The following is a 20,230-nucleotide window of genomic DNA, read 5'->3' as shown; positions in this document are numbered from 1 at the left end:
GGCAAAGATGAGCGGCTGCCTCGCCGTGCCCTGGAGCCGATGGATCACCAGCCTGTGCTGATTTTCCATTTCTAAAATGGAGAACACAATGGACACAGTATGTGCCTTGTCACAGTTATAAACAGGACGGCAACAGGCATGTAACCTTGGCTGCCATAGCTACAAACTACACAAGCGACTACGGGTGGCATTTTCAGAGGTGCTTGGTTGTACTCCCACTGAAAAATCAGGAGCGGAGCTGCCCCGCTGTGGCACAACAAAACCAAGTCAGAATTTGCCTCTGCTGTGACTGAATGAACCTCAGCAGCTCCTCTTCATCCAGAAGAACCAAAATCACCCAACTTTAACCCTGCACAACTACAGCCACAATATCACCCTGCCAGGCCCCCATCAGATCCAGTAAACACAATACAGTTGTATCAAGGTAGCTGAACTTAAACTAAAAAATACCCACACACAACTGGGACAATTTACTGCATACCCCTCAATAAAGTGTTCCAAAGGATAATAAATTACCCTCACTACTAAAACCTGAAACTTCTAGTTCATATTTTCCCTCTAAGCAGCAAGCAGATCCTGCTGGGCTCTGAGCATTCTAACTGAAAGAGCTCTTTCTCGTAATTTTTTTCCCTGAATACGAACTCCTAAACCATGATGTGGTTTCTGGCTGAAGGAGCATTCAGTGAGGAGCACTGAACCATGCAGGGAAGGGAGCAAGGCAGCTGACAGCTGCAGTACAGAGGGCAACCTCGCCTCTGACGGACTAAGACAGAAGAGAGTTATTCCAAGCTCAAGAACATTACATTTTTTATTTATATCTGTATAAATATGTAGGTGTATGGAGAGGGAGAGAAAAATCTGATATAGGAGTTGATGGGGAGTTTTCTGAATAGCAAACTTTTCTGAACTTTTCTAAACAAAACCAAAGAAACAAACAAGGTCTGAGTGTGATTTCAGGAAAAATACACATTTCAACAGTTTCAGTAAGTTTTAATGAGGATTTATGTTTTGCCAGTTGGTTTACACATACTTTTAAAATCTAACACTGAAGCACACGTTTAAACTGCAATGGAAAAACGTGTGGATTCACCCACACGTTTTTCAACATTTCCCCTCGTGGAAAACAGGAATCATTCATCTACAGGAACCGTTAGTCAAGGCAGACGCAGTAAAATTTCTCTTAAAAAGGTCAAAGAATAGAGATTTTATTTCTCCCCAGATGCACTCCATATATTTGTTCTACACGATAATGGGGTCCATAGTGCCTGCAGGCAGCCCCTGAGCAACTACACCAATCCCAGGGAACCCCAACAGCTGAAGAGAGATGCAAATCATAAACCTGGAGGTGTTTAGTTTGGCCTCATCCCAACACAAGCTCTTTAGCTAAAGAAGTGCCAAGCTTTTTTTCCTTGCCTTACGAACTTTCTAGGAGCACATGGCCACCTTAACGCTACAGCAATCATAGCTACCTAAAGCAGGACAGACAGAATCATTTTCTCCACAAAAAGTTCCTTTGTAATACAGCAATGTCAAGCAGGATGTGGAAATAATAGAGTCTGTGTGTCTAATACAGTAGTACTCTAGTCAAAAGAACTTTGTAAAGGAATTTAATAGCAAATAAAAATTTGCACTGAGAGCTTATGCAACAAACAAATGCTTCAAAAAATAAAAAGTAACAAGAACAAGTATCTGACAAAAATGGGTCTTACACAAAAGCCTCTTATGTTCATTTTTCATGTTTCTTATTTTTTAAATATGCCGATGTCAACGGGAACCAATCCCAATATGAGGATCAAATAATTTTCTTAATGAAAACATATTTAATAAGTCTATCCTCAAAATCATCCTATACCCCAAAGTGACCACACTATCTAGTTACCTTCCTCTCTTTTCAGTCCAGGATTTATTACAGTTGCACTAAAATATTATATGTTACCTGAGAACAAGAGCTCTGTAAATAACACACAGAATTATGCTGTGTGATTTTACAGGCTTTTCTTCCCCCTTCAAGCTTAACTCAGTACGTTCAACCCAGCACCAGTATCTAAACTTAGCTCCTACGCTCTGTAAGCAATCCAGCCAAGGATTATATGTCATTGGACAACACTGACCCGGCAAGTCTCCTCTTATCTTGTGACTGCAGTCAAAGTTTGCTTACATCCAATATTTTCACTCTCCCGAGGGAAAGTAAATTCTATGCTTGCGAAGGATAAAAAACCAAACTATGGCCAGAACACCAAAACTGATCCAAAATACACATAGTGCTGATGGGCTGAGGGAGGGAAAGAGGGGGAGGGGAAAAAAAAGAGGAAGATCACAATTTTTTTTTCAAATGCACCCCTCTCAGGGTTATCAATCACGACTATTAAAGATCACTACTAAGACTGACAATAAACCCAAAACATCAATATTAAAAGGAAAGAAATGGTTTTCACAGCCAAGTCCCTTGTGTGATGCGCACAAAAAGTTCTGAGTTCCCTTCCTTGGTGTTTTTGTCACTTTAATGGGATCTTAATACCAGGAAAGAACATGAAGTGTTTCAAAGCCCTGACATCATCATAGCACTGTTATGTTCTTGGTTTTGGAGAGGTCCATTTCTCTCAATAAAACAGCAACAAGCCATACTGTCACGTTACACTGCATAATAAATAACACTTGGAAGAAAAGAGCATTTAAGACATATTAAAAAAAAAAAATACCAGAAAAGGTACAGAGTACAAGTAACTCTTTTAGAAGAACACACACTCAGCTCCAAAATAGATATTAATGATGAAATTATGGGTTTAACCAAAGAGTGGAGAAGCCAGAAGAGTGAATCAGAAACAAATTTGCCTTGACATACTGGTCTGTATAATGCTCTGCCAACTTCAGTGAAAAGGGAAACTGGTGAGGGGGATGGAGAGCTGCTCAGACTCTCACCTAACTCAGAGGCTGGCCCAGAGCTCTGGCTGCACTGGCACAAGCAGCACACCACCAGCTGAAGGGGTGCCCACCATATCTGTGTCTCAAATCACAAAATCCTTTTAAGTGAAAGTGAACACAGCACTGAATTTAAACCAACCAACCAACCAACTAAAAACACAAACAAGCTTCTGGTATGGTTTTACACTGTTGTGTTGAAGTTATTACAAGTTCTCCTGCTCAATTAATTAAATCCCACAGTTTATTTTATTTTTATTTAATTTCAATAACTTATCACTAGGTGCTAACAAACAAAACATCCCTGGTTCACTCACTCTCTTACACAGAATTAAACATTAAAAATGCACATCGCTTTCACACGTCACTTAGGGCATTTAATTTTCCTCTGAAATCAACTACCATTTTTTTTAAATAGATCAACTGCTGACCTTCCTGACACTCTCCAGTGCAACAATCTGACAATAAACAGGCCCAGGAGGTTTGCTGAAAACATAAGCTTGTTGCACATCTGGTGCTATTGAAGGATAAACCATGGAAGAAACAAGGCAGGGGGTGGTGGTGTCATTCTGAGCTGGGAGAAGACTTGGTTACCTAATATAAGACCCTGCTAAAGTTGGGCAGTTTGGGATCTTAAGCTCCAACTCAGGCAATAATGAGAAAGTGACCTTCTTTAATGGACTGGATCAATGCATGTCAAATAGATTAAGCCTGCTGGCAGATAAGTCAATCTGCAAATGAACTACTCCCCACTTGTTCAGTGATTCAATGTACCCGTAACTAATTTTTCTAAAAACTCGATATCTTTTCCAATAAACTACTCAGGGTTAAAAGACAGAGAAGTTAAAAACTAGTGTTTTTTTCTTAAAATCCATCTTCCTTAGATAACAAAGTGCTGCTACCAGACAGCTCCACTGGGACACTGTTTCAGTGATGTATTTGTTAGCCATGTTTTGGTGGAGGTGAGAATCTGCAAGAGTGACAACAACTTCACCGACTGCCAGTAAAGCAGCCTGATGTTTTACTCCCTGCCTTCAGATTCAGCAGCAATTATGGTCCACAACCAATCCACCGAGAGTGAACTTGCACCAGCACTTGGTAGTAACAGCATGCAACAATGTGAGGCAAAAGGCAGTTTTTGTCACGTGCTGCATGATGCCTTAAGGACGTTTTATGAAGCATCAATCTCCACCTGTAATCAGAAACCAGGCAGAACAGACTCCTTCAGTCACCAAATGTTAAGGATATAAATGCATGATCTTCAAAAAGAATCAACCCACGTATACAAAGTGGAAGCAAACCGTAAAGGGCAAATTTGCTATAAGTTAGACAAAACTCAAAGTGAGCCATTTCAAGGATGCACAGCAGCAATTTCAGCAATATCAGCTTTTACCTATTTTTTGAATACCACTCCTGTTTCAGATACCATACCAGTTACTTGATCAGTGCTAGTCACAACTTAAAGTTGTGTCTAATGAAGTCAAAATAAAATTAGCTGGATGGTGGCCTTTGCTTCCCTTGCTATCCTGCAGTACTAACGATGGCTTTGAGTTAACAGCTGGATTTTGTCCACACCTAATAAGGTACTTCATTCCAAATAGAACATTTTGCTTCTTCACAGGTTGGGCTACACCTACTTTCTAGAGAGAGAGAATGCAAAGGATCTGCTGCCTTTCCTCAGCAGGGAAGGTTTTACATTTACAATGTGTTTGTGACGACCAGTTCTGAATGAGCAATTGGTGAGTGGCCATAAGGATACCTGCAAATAACATGCACGGCTTCCTTTCAGGTCTAAAGGTTACCTAAATATGAACAGATGCCCATATTCAGCTCAAGAAAAAAGGTGGAATTAACTCCACTATCAAGCAACAGCAGGAATTCTGCCTAGGTCTAATCTTTATTGAGGGCAGTTTTTTAGGCTTACCTATAATAATCCATTTTAAGCTGTTTCCATTTTAAGTGGTTGAAACTATTTTATAAACTGTGTCTGACAAAAGCTTGTTTTCAGTCTCCTGGAACTATTTTAAGCATTTAGTTGGTAATGGAAAACACATGTGAGAAACAGAATATCAAATAATTTTAACAGTTGTATTTCCATACTTTATTTTCATCTTATTCATAGAGGTGAAGTGGAAATGAAATTCACCTTACATGACCAGACAAACCTGTAATCCCTGCTGCAACTCCTGTAGCAGCTTTAGTGCTCTTCAAAAATACTTGACATTTTACTAAATATCAAGTTACCCTGTCTCTCCTGTCTTAGATCATATGCATATATCAGAGATTCACTTCTGTTACCTTTTAGCATTTTAATAAGCATACAGCTAGATATTGTATTTATTTTAATATACAAGGAAGCATCATATCAAAATTTCAACTTTTTTTTAATAAGCAGGTAATTTTATGATATTTTATCTAGCATTACTTTTTTTTCCATTTTATGCCATTTCCTGTGCTGAAGGATGTAACTGGACAGCCACATTCAACCAACACTGGTAGATCCCTTATGAATATATTTCATTCCCTTTCAAACCCATTTATACTTTTGATTTTCACATAATTTCACTGCAATAATTCAATGTATGATTTTTTTTGTTTTTTAAATAAGGCACCTGATATTTCACAAGAACACCTCAGTCATCAGATTTTGACACAGGACCTTCCATAGTTGCTTTTTCTGGGCCATTTATGAATGTATAGACTTTTTTTTAATATATTTTTTTTTCTGCAGTTATTTCTTTTTCAGGCTGAAGAGTTAAGCCAAAGCAAACCAAGAGAGGTGTTTTGTCACATAACACATATGTAAGCTGCCACAACGTGCTCTGGATGCAAAAAGCTTACACTGCTCCACAAAAGGGAGACCAGAGAGTTTAGGAAACTAACTATTAAGGGTCACTAAACACATATACATCTGGCTAAGTATGAAATCCAGATGATTACAGGCTAAGGGATCACCCAGATGAAATAAGCTTCATAGGAATCAGAGTAAGAGCAGGGATCACTGTAAGCTTACCCAGTTCCCATATTCTCCCACAGCCAGCCAGTAATTGTTGCTGCTGAAGACTGAATACTGAACTAGGACATGGGTCAGATCCAGGTTTATTTACTCTTTTCTTGTGCAGAAGCCATACTTTTCTTCCTATTTGGCCTAATAAGTTTTAGTATTTATTTAGTTTAGTATTTATTTCCATGTTTTTACATCTGGAGAGAAGGGGACAGCTATGGACAGCAAGGGCACACAGTACTAGAGGCACAAGCTGTCCTCAATAACATGATCAGGTTTCCTCCTCTGTTCCAATTCACATCATCACATTCACCCTTTGATAATATAATAGTAATGGATCACTAATTATTGACATTTTCATAATATTATGTGTAATGTCTCCAGGATCTCTTTCCAGATGGAAACAGTTCATTGTGTGCAGAACCCCTCACACACTACACTCAGACAGATTTGCTCCCCTCGCCCAATCCTCGGCTGCATATTACTGGGCACATCATTAAGTGCTGCAGGACTCTTCTAGGAGTGCAATTTAGATTTACCTACCTTGAAAGATTTCATGTAAATTACTTCACCTTGATTTCCAGATCATCATTACTGCACTGAGCAGAGTAGATCCCAGCAGAGATCCTACTAATTATCTCTTCCCAACTTAGAACCTGATCATTTGCTTCCATCTTTTGGTACCTGTTTTTTTAAAAAGGTTCCCTAAAGAATTGCCCAACTTTAAAAACATACAGTTTTCCCAGAAGGGATGCACTCAGCAGGTTCTCTGAAATATCTGAAATTCCAAAACCTCTTGGATTGCCCTTACTCCCACATTTTACCACACTGAGAGAACTGAAAAGCATTACACTCCCTTCCACGAAATGATCATCATATATATTTGCCTGTCTAACCATTCTGTTTTTTAATACAGTTTTTAATAGCAGAAGCCCAAATTCTTGTTAGATTTTTAATTTAATCTTTATCTGAACACTAGATCTCCAGCCTGGATCAATGAGAAGCAAAAACTAGACTAGACAACATTCCCCTCTGTAATGGAATCTATTGTACATAAAGTTGACTAGATAATTGAAAATATACTTGTGTTTTCTCAGCTGGAACATCTAGATAAATTGGAAAGCACTGCCAAAATAGGTCTGAGGCCTCAATAGGAGCCACACAAGAATTTCTGTAGCCTGTACACAAAAATACCACTTGAAGTGCTGCAGAGTCACCATTCCAGTGGTGGAAGTTCTAGTTTCATACACTCATTACTAGAAGGGAACTGAACTTAAAATTGCAAGTCTGAAACACATCCCTCTATATGAAGAGTCTAAATAAGCAATCATCAAGACCACCCTCGCTGCCAGTTATTTTGTTCAAACTGTTGTTTGAGTACAAACTTCAGCACCAAACAGGCAATAAATAAATCCCTGGGTTCCCACCAGTCAAAAGGAGACGCAGACAGGCCCTCACAGCTGCTGAACAGGACACACACAGCTCTAAGGGACATGCAGGAAATGCCTATAGGGACACTACACTTAATGACTACACCTTCTAATGAACCCCAGGGCACACATCTTTGTCAGCCTAATTAAAACCAGAAATCATTTACCGGTCGCTGTTTTCCCTGTGAGGCAGGAAACAACTGGAGACTGATGGCAGGAGAAGCATCCCAGAGGGCACTTCTACAATTCCCTGCTACAATTACCTAGCAAAGAGAGTAGGAACATCTTCAGAGACTGCTGTCTGCACCACACAATTATATGTTTAATGAAGGAGCTGGTTTCACTTTTTCTGGAATAGCTGAATGTGTTCTATGAGAATTTCAAGAAAGGTCCTAAAACTAATAAGAATTAAATATATACATAAAATTATCTTCAATGGCCCACATGGGACATGGACAGTTTGGCTCTGTCTGCAGAAACTTATTTGTAAAATTATAATGCAGCCAAATGTGGATGTTATTACCTAAAAACCATATAAAGATCTAAAAAATTACAGGTCTAATCCTGCTTAATCCAGAACCCTTCATTCTTTAGAAGTGTTGTATAATAAAGAACATAAGCCCTTATGTGAAAAGGCTCGATTTGCTTACCCATTTACTGCACTCCAAGAAGAGCAGAGTAACAAGCTCTCAAAACAAACCAAAGAGCCTTTAAGAAACCCTGTGACTAAGAGCAACTTTGAGAGAGAAACAGAAGCAAAACAGGTCCTTCTCAGCCCTGGCAGCAAGAAGATCCAGAAGGGCCTTTAGTCAGTGCCTCCCCCATCTACCATATGAAAACCCACCTCTTGGGCAGCTTCTTATTCTGCAAGGTTAAAGGAGTGCTCTACAATTGAATCAGTTTTACCATGATCTTCCACATTAAGCTAACAACTTCTTGACAGTCAAAGAAAATTGTTCTTTTCTAAAGACACAAGGATTTTAGAGTTTATTCAGGGGATGAATTAAAATTTAGTTGTGTTCAAGACAGACCTAGATACCTTGGCACAATTGCACTCAGCTTACCCCAATTTCTCACATTTTACTTCAAAAGACTATTTTAAAAAAACTGTTTCTGAAAAACAACTGGCAGCTTCAGCTAAACAGGACCCATTTTTCTAATGTGGAGGAACAGAGACAGTATCATTTGCAGATTAAAAAAAAAAAAAAAAAGAACAAGAAGATGGCTTACAGCCATCCACTCAGAGGACACCACAGCACTCTTCTTCCCCAACTCCTGAAAAAACAGTGTTTTACAATACTGCAAAGAAAGTACAGCAACAGTATTGCCCATACCTGCTCACTAAAAGCAGACACTCCCTCTCCAGCTAACTCAGAAGAGACTTTCTTGCTCAAGGAGATACCATTTACCAGCAGCCTGTAAATTTCAGAGAAGCACACAGCATTACTGAGCTCCACAGAGGATCAGATTAGCATTGGGAAATGGCTTTACCATCTGCCTTTTTGGCTCAAAATCTTAATCCCAAAAGCTTGAAAACCAAAGTTTTTTTTACACCTGATGTGTATCCTTGTACTGGTTATATAAATGTGGTTTTCTTCCTATTACTGAGCAACTCCCCAAGTAGAGAGAACGTTGTATTGCCATTTTCACCTGCTCTAAGAGCAGTTCCTACCAAACACCTACTTTCATGCATTACTTCAAAAACTGATTATGTGGAGTTAGCCAAAAGTTCTAGTTTAAAAGTCTAATCTCTTTTTAAAAAAATATCACGGGGAAGGCAGTCGTGCACTGAGGAGAGAACATACCTAGAAGATGTTGAAACTGTTGGGGCTTTGGATCTACAGCTTATCCTGTTTATAAGAGTGACTAAACATACAACAGGGGAAAATATGAAAAAAATACATTTGTTATTGCAAGTAATTGTTAACAATGGGAAAACAAATAATTGTACAAAATGTTAGCTCAACTCCTTCTTGTCTAATGACTATTAGCCCTTTTTTTTACTTTCAGTTAGTAGTCTTCCTTCACCTGCAAAGGACTTCATCTTCATGACATTGCCAAATATCCTTAAAATCAGAATGCTATTTGTGCATCAGTTAGCGTCTGTGAATATAAAATACACATATGTACCACTTAATGTAGAGCTCCTATTGAGTTCTGAATATTTACATTTGCAAGTAAGTTGTTCCTTTCAGAATATATGGAGAAAAACTGACTTTGTTACCAGATACAGTGTTTTGTTATTTTCTACCTAGCAAAGCAAATCTTTTCCCCAATTTAACACAAGATGCTTACTGCAGCAGTTTGTTAAGACATCTCATAAAGTAAACAGGTAAATTAAAGTGAATTTCTGTTAAACCAACATGACAATAATTCAGACTAATGTGGAGTAAGTGATTTAGCACACCATGGTAAAAGTGGCCCTTGGATTTTACACTTACTCACATTTCATACACAGAATGTTTCCTGACATTTGCATTTTAAGGAAGTTTCTATCAACACAGAAATCTGGGGAACAGAAAGCAGATGGTGGTTCCAGCCGAGGAGCCTGATGAGAAGTTACTGGGAGCTGTGGGATTTGCTGACCGGGACGTTCAAGTGGGTTGCTGAGAAACCACAGCAGCGTGACAGCTTCTCTCTGGCTCTGCAAGTGGCACGAAATGATGGGCTGCTTCCCCAGCAGAGAACCTCTAATGACAACAGCCAAACACTGCAGAGCAGGGTTTCTCAGTGGACATAAACCCAGCCCTCAAAGCACGATTTTTTAGACAGTTCTGGAAATAATCAATTCCTAGCCAAGTTCTGCTTTCACCCACTAACTACCCATAACTCACGTGCACCCCTGGCCAGGACCTGGGACATCTCAAGAGCCAGAGTAGCAGTGCATGAGTAAGAAGCAGAAGCACAGAACTGCTGCTGCTCCATGGCCAGGGAAGCTGCTGAAGGCACAACTCCTTTGGTACAAACTGTCTAGTTTTGTTCTGTCTCTGTTCTGTTTTAAAGACAAACTTGTTTTCATCAACATTTGAACATTATAACTCACATATGCATTATGTATTAAAGGTGTTTGGAAAAAAATGGGCCAGAGGAAGTCTGGGAAGTTCTTCTGCATAAGTGATTTAGGGGAAAAAACCCTGCATTCTCAGGAAGCTGTGGTTTGCATACAGATGCTAACATTGTTCGTGCTGCCTCTTTATCAGAGTTGCATTTTGGAAATGTTATCAGAGTTTCATATCACAGATGTTGCTCAGGATGAGGCTAAAGGACTGTAACTCCAGTATTTCAAGTACATGCAGGATTCTGAAAATGTTTATGTCACAGATGATTTAGTTTCTGCTTTATTCTTGAAATGGAATTATAAAATGTCTTGAAAATGTCTCACTGATGATCAGTTATACTTGCAAGTTAATAAAATTATTTTAGAGAACAAGAGATCTGTTACATAGAAGTAACAGATTTAAATTTATAGTAAGTCTTCAGAAAACTGAGAAAAAAGAAGAATTTTCGAAACATAAAAGTCTATCAGAAATTAGGAATATTTCAGTCGGAAAAATCTTCAGGGTTAAGTCAGCCTCTTGGACTCAGATATATTAACAGTTCGCTCATTTCTACTCAAATGGAATGCTCCAGTTGCAAAGTCACAAATGACAGAAAATCATAGGAGATGGCAACAGCATCACAGTGATTCCTAAGAAGTTCATACTGAAAACAGGGGTAACATTTGCCAGGCTCTGACTTAGGCAGCCTCTTGGTTTGACTTATAAACATAAGCAGTTACAAGCAGCGGTCAGGAAAGCCCAGCATAGCTGTGCTTAACACCAGGAGGAGCCAGGTGAATTTTCACTCCTTACCACACAGATGGAGGTTGGTATCAGAGCTCCTCTGTGCTCCTGCCAGAAAAACTGGTGATGAAAGTAAAGTCGGGATGTTTGGCCATTCAGGAGCTTGGGTAGTCCTGACCTTTCTTTTCCGTGTTCTACACGGCTTACAACATCAAGGCTTATTCCCTTCTGGCAAAATCTCAGCATCTTTTAATTTTTAACCCTCTTACCAGAACTCTCTGCTTCTCTCTTGCTTTTAAGCACTAGTGCCTTCTTCACATTTGCTCTTTCAAATACATTTTCCTAGATCTCACTGGCACTTCTCACTTCACCTCTTATTTTCCCTCCTCCCTTGCCAAACATTTCGTTCTGTTGCCTCTGGGTCATGAGTCTCTCATGATATCGTTCATCCTTGGCACACTACAGCCCTTTTGCCAATGTCCCCACAACTTTAACTTTTAAATCTAAACCCAAAAGAAAATTAAAGCTTGTGTTAGCATTCCCTTCCCCAGTCAAGAAAATGCCACCGAAGCTGGTTTTTCAGCATGAGCCCAGCACAGTTATGTTCCCCGAAGCCTCCCTGCACCAGGTGAAGCTGTCCCTGCTTTCCCAAACGTGTCACGAACAAATTACTCAGAAGTACAAAAGGATTGGCTGTAACCAAACACTAACGTGCACTTAATGGACTGCAGATTTTGCAGGATGTTTAAAGTTTCCCCTCTGATCTCTCTGAACTTTGCCCTTCATTTGTTTATACAGGCAGAGGCCAACAGGTCATACCAGTAAAATCAGCAAATTGTTTACACATATGGCGAGCATGCATGGAGCAGGGATGGAGTCATGGCTACAACACAGCACATTAAAGCAATTGCCTTAGTTAAAATAACAAAGATACAGTGAGTCCACCCACGTGATGAGGAGACCTTCCAGTGCAAGGAAACCCAGTATGAACTACGGAATTAACTGGCATTTCTTCAGAAGCCAAGGCACATGTTCCACTCCAACCTAAGCCAATTCACTCACTGCAAATTTCAGAAAAAGGGGCAGCCTTTGACATCACCAGTGTCAAAACATTTACAAATTTTTCAGTGCATGAGCTAATTCAGTGGGGTGGCAGTTAATACTGCAAAGAATATAAAGGCCAACAAAGTGAGGTTGGAAGAGAAGCTGTTGCTGAGCACATGAACCCCAAATATGCTGGGCTGCACTTATTTGAGCACCAGGTTCCATTATGGTGCCTGTGGCTGGATGATACATTTCACCAGAGCCAACTTACTGAGGAGAAGCTCCTTGTTCAGTGAAAATACATTGTTTTCATAATACTTATGCTAGATTTGAAACTAAAATTTGCTGTTTAAAAAAATCATTAAGTGCTTAAAGAAACCAAATTCCTAAGCCTTTGAAAATTATTTTAACCTTTATAAAGGTCTTTTTAAAAGTCTCCCCAAACAGCATATTTTACATAATATGTAAACTTGGAAATGAGGCATTTCAGAAGCATAAAGCATTTCAATTTTGAACATGTGAACAGGGTACTAATATAACCCCACATTTTGTTTTGATGGACAGAGGAATGTATTTTTGAGAGCAATTACAGGCTCTGTGCTTAAAAGGTAAACACTACAAGAAATGAGGAAAAGAAACAGGATCTAAAAGAAATTAATCACTTTGTCTTGGTCAAATATAGTGTAGCTTGTCAAGTTTGCTGAAAACACAGGGAGGAGGAAGCAGATTTTTTTTTTTAGCTTCAAGATGCTGTATCAAAGCTTTGAGGCCCATTCAGTGGCATAGTAAATAGGCATGCGGATATGTGGCATACACAGGAATATTATTCAACATTTTTACTGAAAAAAAAGTCACTTTTTACTGAAAAGCAGAAGCACCACATTTTTAAATGTCAATTCCAAACAATACACGCAGACGTGAATTCCCATTTGCAACAGAGATGCAGCATCTTGGAGAAACAAAAATGTTTGTTGTGAGAAACATTACTCTCAAACAAAAGTTACCCTTTTCTTAATGTTACTTACTTCCTTGCTGAAAATAATACATTTTGGCTTCATACAAATCACTTCTGAAATAAGACAATTTGTTTGGCCAACCAGTCATAAGAAATTGGCAGAAATGGAGCTAATAAGAATTTTCTCTTTAAAAAAAACAAAAAACCAAACAAAACAAACAACCAATCAAAACAAACAAACAAACAAAAAAACCCACAACCAACCCAACCCAAAGATATGCCACATCTGGAAGTTCATCACTTTCAGAAAGAAATGTTCACAGAAGGCAGGGAGATACTCTTATACTTATCTTATAGTATACTATAGATATACATAGTATATATAAAGATACTTACCTTATTCATGACACATGTTTGACACACCTACAAAATTTGTGCTATCTTAGGCGTGACAATGGAAAATACAGGTATAGCTTTGACTAACTGCTCTGGGGTTACACTGGAGACCTGCCTCACTCCATCACCACCTGCCAAGTCCACTCTGAACAAGCATTACCAAAAATATTTTATCCAAAGTTCCTAGTCAATAATCTTCCACTGCAATGGGCTCTCTTGGCCCCAGCACTGGAGACGTGCAACTCCACACCAGTCACAGTCCTGCCCAATAAGCACAAGGCTACACAAAACAGTCAGTTTGTTGCAAATTACAACAGAAATTCTCTCTGTAGTGTCAGCACTTTATCTTCTGTATTTCACCACCAACTGACATTTAAAAATGTTTAATCAACTGAAAGCATCCTTACAGGTTTTGTACATGAAGTTCCACTGTGTCAATAACTTCCACTGTAACATCTCCTCTGCCTCAACACTGAGTTCCAGCACTCAAGGCTCAATGTCCCATCTCGTACTTTTAGTGTTGGAGGTTTTTCATCAAAAATCAGGTTTGATTATAGGCCTAAAGACAGATTTGATCAACAGTTCCACCCCAAACCAGTTTAAAGTGAAAGACTTAAGTTTAATTCACAAATCAAACAAGATGAGGCAGAGCTTTGATCCAGCACAGTCCCTGCTGCCTTTCTGCTGTTGTTTTCAAAGGGCAACACAAACCTGAACCTGTGAACACAGGGACTTGTCATGCTCCAGGTTTTTGCACACTGGCTGTCCTGAGGAAACTACAAAACACACCAGCTCACAGTCACAGAAGACTGGGAAGAAAAGAGTCAAGGGAAAAAATGCTGGCAAAAATGAATACAAAAGGTCGACTTGCAGTTGGACTTAGCACCTTTAGCAGAGTGAAACTCTGTCTGGCTAAGAGGAGGATGAAGGCTGCTGAGCTCAGAATTACAGCTGCAAAAAAGCAAATCCCATTCTGCCATTTGCCAGCACCCAAGTGCTTGACTTCACAGCCTCAGCGTTACTGTAGCACAGTGCTACTGCTGGGACAGCTTTATTCTCATTTACCCAGGGAGGCAGCACCATCACTACCAGCCAGTGGAACCACCTGCAGAACACAGCATTTCTGGATGTGCTCCTATGGATTTTGCCATAATAGGAAGACTGGCATATGAATTGCCAGTCACCACAATATGGTCTTCTTTGAAATGGAATTTGTTCTGACCTCAAACTAGAAATCAGGTGGCTGATCTGCCTCTCCTAGTAGAGAAGCTACACTGGATTTAAGGGAAGAGAAAGAGGCCGTCTGCAGAAAGAGCTTATGACTGGAGAAGGAAAGACATTTCCATGGCTACAGAGACAAATGAAGTAGGAACTTAAGGAGGAATATAAATAATGAGGAAACCTCTATGAAAACATAGTCAAAAGGGACAAAACACATGCATTTTTTGAAAGAAAATAAATATATCACTGAATGACAGAAGCACCATTATTTGCACTGAAGCTTGGATTTGTGCTCTACAATTCCCAACAGCAATACAGATGAAGCAAACCCAAAAAAATAAAAAGCTCTCTACAAATTTCCACTTCTAATACAAACCTGTGTGAATTATTTCACATTGCTGAGCAATTCCAGCATTGTAGCTCAGCAAATTTATAAAAGAATTAAGCACGGCTATCAAGTTTCTAAGTGCTATTTTAGTGTAATAAGCTTATTTCTTAAAAACAGGATACATGGGGAAATCAGAGGAAACATGATCAGAACACACTAAGAGGCATTTTTTCCTTGAAACTGTAGATTTAGTGGTTGCCATGGCACCTTTATGAACCAGAGCAGGAATAAAAAGCACAGGTATGTCAAGATTCAAATAAACCACACACCACAGCTGTGGACTACTAATGCTTGTTCTTAGCCTTAGGAACTACTGAGCTGAAAATAAAGTATGCCAGCACCTCTTAAATTTTAAGCCAGTGATAACTGGATTCCCTGCTAATGCACAAGCTAGACAAGACTGTAAGAAAAAAAAAAGAAAAAAGTTGTATAAAACAAGGCTAACCTTACAAGAAGCATAGGAGCTTATAAAAAGACTATTGCAAAGCCCATTCATCATTACAGTTAAAGTCACAGCCTTAAATCTGAAATGTCCTTCCTCTGGAAAAGTGACACAGCACCTGATATTCTACAGTTATCAGTAACAAAAACTGCCTTGAAGTTTGGGACAAGAAAAAGGAAAAACAGATTGGTAAGAATTTATTATTAATTAGAGCACAGTAACACAAAAAGAAGAGAAACTCAGCTGGAGATGGGAAGAAAGAAACGGGAGGACTGAATAAAAGAAGAGTATCTGGGAGAAAAGATATAATGCAGAGACCACCAAGAAGGGGCAGGGGGTGGCTGGGGCAAAAAGCCAATTAACTGAGTGGCATATTCTATGGACAATACAGTGGTTTCAACCTGCTGAGAAAAGGCTGAGAATTAATTAGAAAGTGTCAACAAATTAGGATTAAAGGACAAAAAATCCATTTAGACCTGGGAAGGGAGGTGCATGTGGAAAAAGACAAAAATCCCCCAACAATACCTATCTGACTCCTGAAGCAGGAACTGAAAATGCTGGTTCCTGTTAAATTACCTCAAAAGCTAAAAAGATTGCTTCTTCACAACATTAGCTGCTTAATTACTGCTGCTACATCCTCTAAATGCATGTCTGTAGGGAAAACCCTTTCTAAGGTTTAGCAATACTGGATTTTCAGAGTATATTATTTCCATTGGAACCTCCAGAGTCATGTATTATATAAATAGCATAAAACAGGTTTAGATAAACAAAAAACCATATCCATTTAAAAGTTTTAATTGAAAACCATTCGGGGGAAAAAACAGAGTCTGAAGAGAGATTATATATTTCTCCTGGCAGTTAACAATTCCACAATTTTGACTTAGATTTCTTTATGGCAAAAAGGCCTCCAAGGGGAAGAGTGCGTATTTATAATTAGCAATTGTGGTATGTTAGACACAGATCAATGCAAATTCAAATAAACTGAGAACAGTAGGAAAGAGGAAAGAAGTTGTGCTTAACTCCATAGCTATAAAGTTGTTATTTTGGCTTAGAAACATCATCCTTATTTCAGAATTCGAGACACACACAGCCTAAGGCCTGGGACAGATTCAGTGGTTACACTGTGTTCTTCAGCAGGGCTGAGAGCAAAAGGTGTGAACAGACCCCATGTGCCAAAACTTGTGTAGCTGCATCAGCAAACAGAGAGGGTGTGCTTTGAGCTCCCTCCTCCTTCACACTATTCCTGGGCCTCTACAAGGAACAGATACAACTCCCCAAACCGAGCCAATGTCCTCCAGACACCCTCAGCTTTACACTTGCATCAGCTCACCTGCAGGCACAGCGAGCAGGCTGCTGGCACGGGAAAACAGGAGCCCAAATTTCTGTTCGGGTGATCCCTTTAGTCCACCTGTTTGTTCATGGCAGGTAAGTTTGAAGCACATTCTTTGAATAATACCTCTGTTTCATTTGGGATGTAAACAGAGGTGTTAAAAACAGGGGATGTGTTGCAGGGCAGTTGTCAGTAAACACTGACAGAGAGCCCAGGGACCCTCAACAGCGAGGGCCAAATACTGCAAGAAGGAGCTGTAGGTTAAAATATGAACAGGTCCAGACATGTTTTCCAGAAATTACACCTGTAAGTAAAGTCTTCTCTTCCAAGACAAATGCTTCCAGCTCTCTGAGCTCCACAATTATTTTCAAAATTGTGTAAGGGCTACACAAGGCTTAGTGCAAGAACTGCAGTGAGTTCAGCTCACCTACTCAATGCCCAAGTTTTCCACCACAGGCCTATTTTATTGATTGTCCTCCCACCACTTTGTTTAAACACACAAGTACTAATGGTTCAGTCATGATCTGCAAAGTACATTTACAAAGAAGTGTTTTGCTATTTCTCTGCTTCAGTTTATAAACAGTCTTCAGGACTCCTCATCAGACACAAGATATAAATTGACCAGCTTTTTGTAAACATGCACATACCATGATAGGAAAAATAATATATACTGCATTTACGTTATTTGGAGTTTTAATTATTGCAAGAGGCAGTGAGTCTGAAAGCTGATGTAAAATCCTGTCCAACTCACACGCGGTGTGGTAAATACTGATAGCATTTGATCAAAGAAGTTTGTCCTGGCAAGAACTCAACGTGCTTATGATGAGCACTCTCCATCCTGTCCCCCTGCCTTCCCTCCCAAACCCTGACAGATGTGCAATTCCAAGTCTCTCAAATGTGAGCAAAGAAACCATCTCGTGAGAGTCACAGAACATCATCATGTGATGCTTTAAGCCGTTTCTGAGGCAGAATACTCTGGGTATCAGATGCAGCTGGAAGAACTGCAATTTATTTTAACTACAGCATTATTCTAGGAGCAATATCCAGAGATCAGAGGGCACACAGGTCCTTGATCTTTGACCTGCAGCCTTATCCTTCTGTGAATCTGCCATCTCTGCAGTAATTAAGACACTTCAAAGTCTGCATCATCTCTCTACCACTATGACATATGTTTGAGTTCATTGCAGCTGCACAAGCCCATCATTTGAGCCTTTCACTCTTCCATTCCTGCAAGCCTTTCACTCTTTGCCAGGCAACCAAAATACATGGGCCCTTAAAGTATTCAGAGGTCTTCTATTTAAGCAGCAAGTATTGAAAACACTAAAAATCCCTGCCGTTGAGGTCTCCATTTGCTCTGTGGGACACACCTCACAAACAGCCATCACAAGCTGTGGTATGCATTCTGAGCAGCAACAATCAATCACTAAATACCAAGTTACAAGGCACTGCTTGACAGCAGTTCCAAAAACAGCTAAGACCCTATGGCCAGCTCTACTAAGAGCTGCACTCAGAACTCTAAGAGGGGGCAGGGAAAGATTGAAAAAAGAGAACTGGTAAGCTTAAAAAGGAATCAAACAATAACAACTCCCTCACACAAAAGTATGTCCAGATGTATTTAAATTTGTGAACACAACTGTTCTTCAATATCTACCCCAATTTTCACAAGATCAAGCAATTATAAAAACCTGTAATTAAAAGTGCAGTGAGAGCAAACATGAAGAGTACCATGACCAAACTCACAGTTACACAAGGGCAGGCTGGATAGAAACACCTTCAGTAGAGAAGAGACAGTGTTTGCTTTGGAGCACCAGCTAAACAAGCTAATTTGGTTTCTTGAATGTTGTTTTTGTTGCAGGACAGTAATGGATCAGTGAACATGTGATAACAAATGATGTGACTCCAGGATGTCAAAAATGCCCCACGGCAAAGTGGCTTTAAACTTCCTCCTCACGTGATCAGATTAACACCCAGGCCCACATAAAAGTTGTGTTTACAAGTTTACTTTTATCCACGGGTTCACATGTTTAAAAAAATTAGAGACTTCGACTTTCTCAGGGATAGTTTAGGAAGCTATCCCGCCTCTTCCAGCAAAATTATCCCACGAGAAACCGGATGGGAATCTTTCTCTCTGTCATCGCACAGACCACAGCTATCCCTTCTCTACTTAGCCCCTTTTATTTTATAATTTCTACCAAACTCATTCACATCCTCCTCCTGTGTTTTCATCTTTCTAAAGCTCCCTTGAGCAGCCCTGTGAAGGCTACAAAAGGAATGCAGAATCCTGTGTGGATTCGTGGTGGACCAAGCTGAGCTGGACTTTGCTTAGCTTGGCAGATATTCACAGTATTACAAAAACTGCTTTTGCAAACAAATATTCAGCTTGCAAAAGTCTCTCTCTCCCCCACTATCCAAAGAAAAGATTGTCAGCACATCACTCTGCAATGTCTGAGTAATTGCAGAATACTTACAATGCTCAGATATTCCCCTGTATGAAAGCACTTGGGAAGCTGCCATTTAGCATCTAGCTGTAATAACCTTCAGGGCTTCTGTGGATAAAAAGTCTTTCCCCCAGTGCATGGTACAGATGTTTATGAAAAGATAATCTTAAACAGGGTCAAATTATTTAATTATGTTTCTACTTGGTATGTCAGATGTAAGACTAATGAGCAGAGAATTAATTTTTGACCAAAGGAAAAAAAATTAGACCACTCCATCCTTACTGAAAAGACTAGTGAATTCTTTTAAAAATTACTAATTGAAAGGCAGGTGTGTTCTCTTTTTACAAGACCAAGTCCCGTTCAAAAAGCCAAAAAACATGAAAATTTTGCCCAATCATCCATTTTGTGTAAATCTGCATATTTATATTTGCAATTCCTCCTACAGCTTAGATAATACGGTCTTAAACAAGAACAAAGTTCCACTTAATACCTCGTCCAGCCTTCCATTCCCCAACTCCCAGCAGCCAAGATGCTGATGGTAAATAACTGGGCTTGCCCGAGCACACACTCTGAACTCGTCTGCATGAGCAGGGACAAGCACTCGACAAGACCCAGTCCTGCAACTCATCTCCTGGCAGGCCACTACTCCAAGGTCACAGCAGTAACGTAACAATTTAATTTGATATTACCCCTTTAGATCAGAAATAGCTTACGCTTGCTTATCCAAAAAACACCGACTGCTGGAGAAGAAAATACCCTGAGAGAGCACCTCCTGAAATGAACTAAGGAACAGAGCTCTCTTTCAGAAAAACTGCTGAAAGCAGTATTTGACCCGGGCTCCCAGATTCTTGGGGATCCACAGCTGCTTCTGAGGGTCCTGG

At 39.7% G+C, this 20,230-nt stretch overlaps 1 protein-coding gene across 1 annotated transcript in view; it reads right to left on the bottom strand.

Moving 5' to 3' along the window:
• Nucleotides 1-20,230, bottom strand: part of SPSB4 (splA/ryanodine receptor domain and SOCS box containing 4) — an 83,229-nt gene that overhangs the window by 38,616 nt on the left and 24,383 nt on the right. The window lies entirely within an intron of this gene.

Source organism: Myiozetetes cayanensis, unplaced genomic scaffold, assembly GCF_022539395.1.
Source record: "Myiozetetes cayanensis isolate MyiCay16 unplaced genomic scaffold, myiCay2020 scf13, whole genome shotgun sequence".
In the NCBI taxonomy this organism is placed as follows: domain Eukaryota; kingdom Metazoa; phylum Chordata; class Aves; order Passeriformes; family Tyrannidae; genus Myiozetetes; species Myiozetetes cayanensis.
The sequence above is the reverse complement of the archived record's forward strand: the minus strand, read 5'-3'. Positions and strand labels throughout refer to the sequence as shown.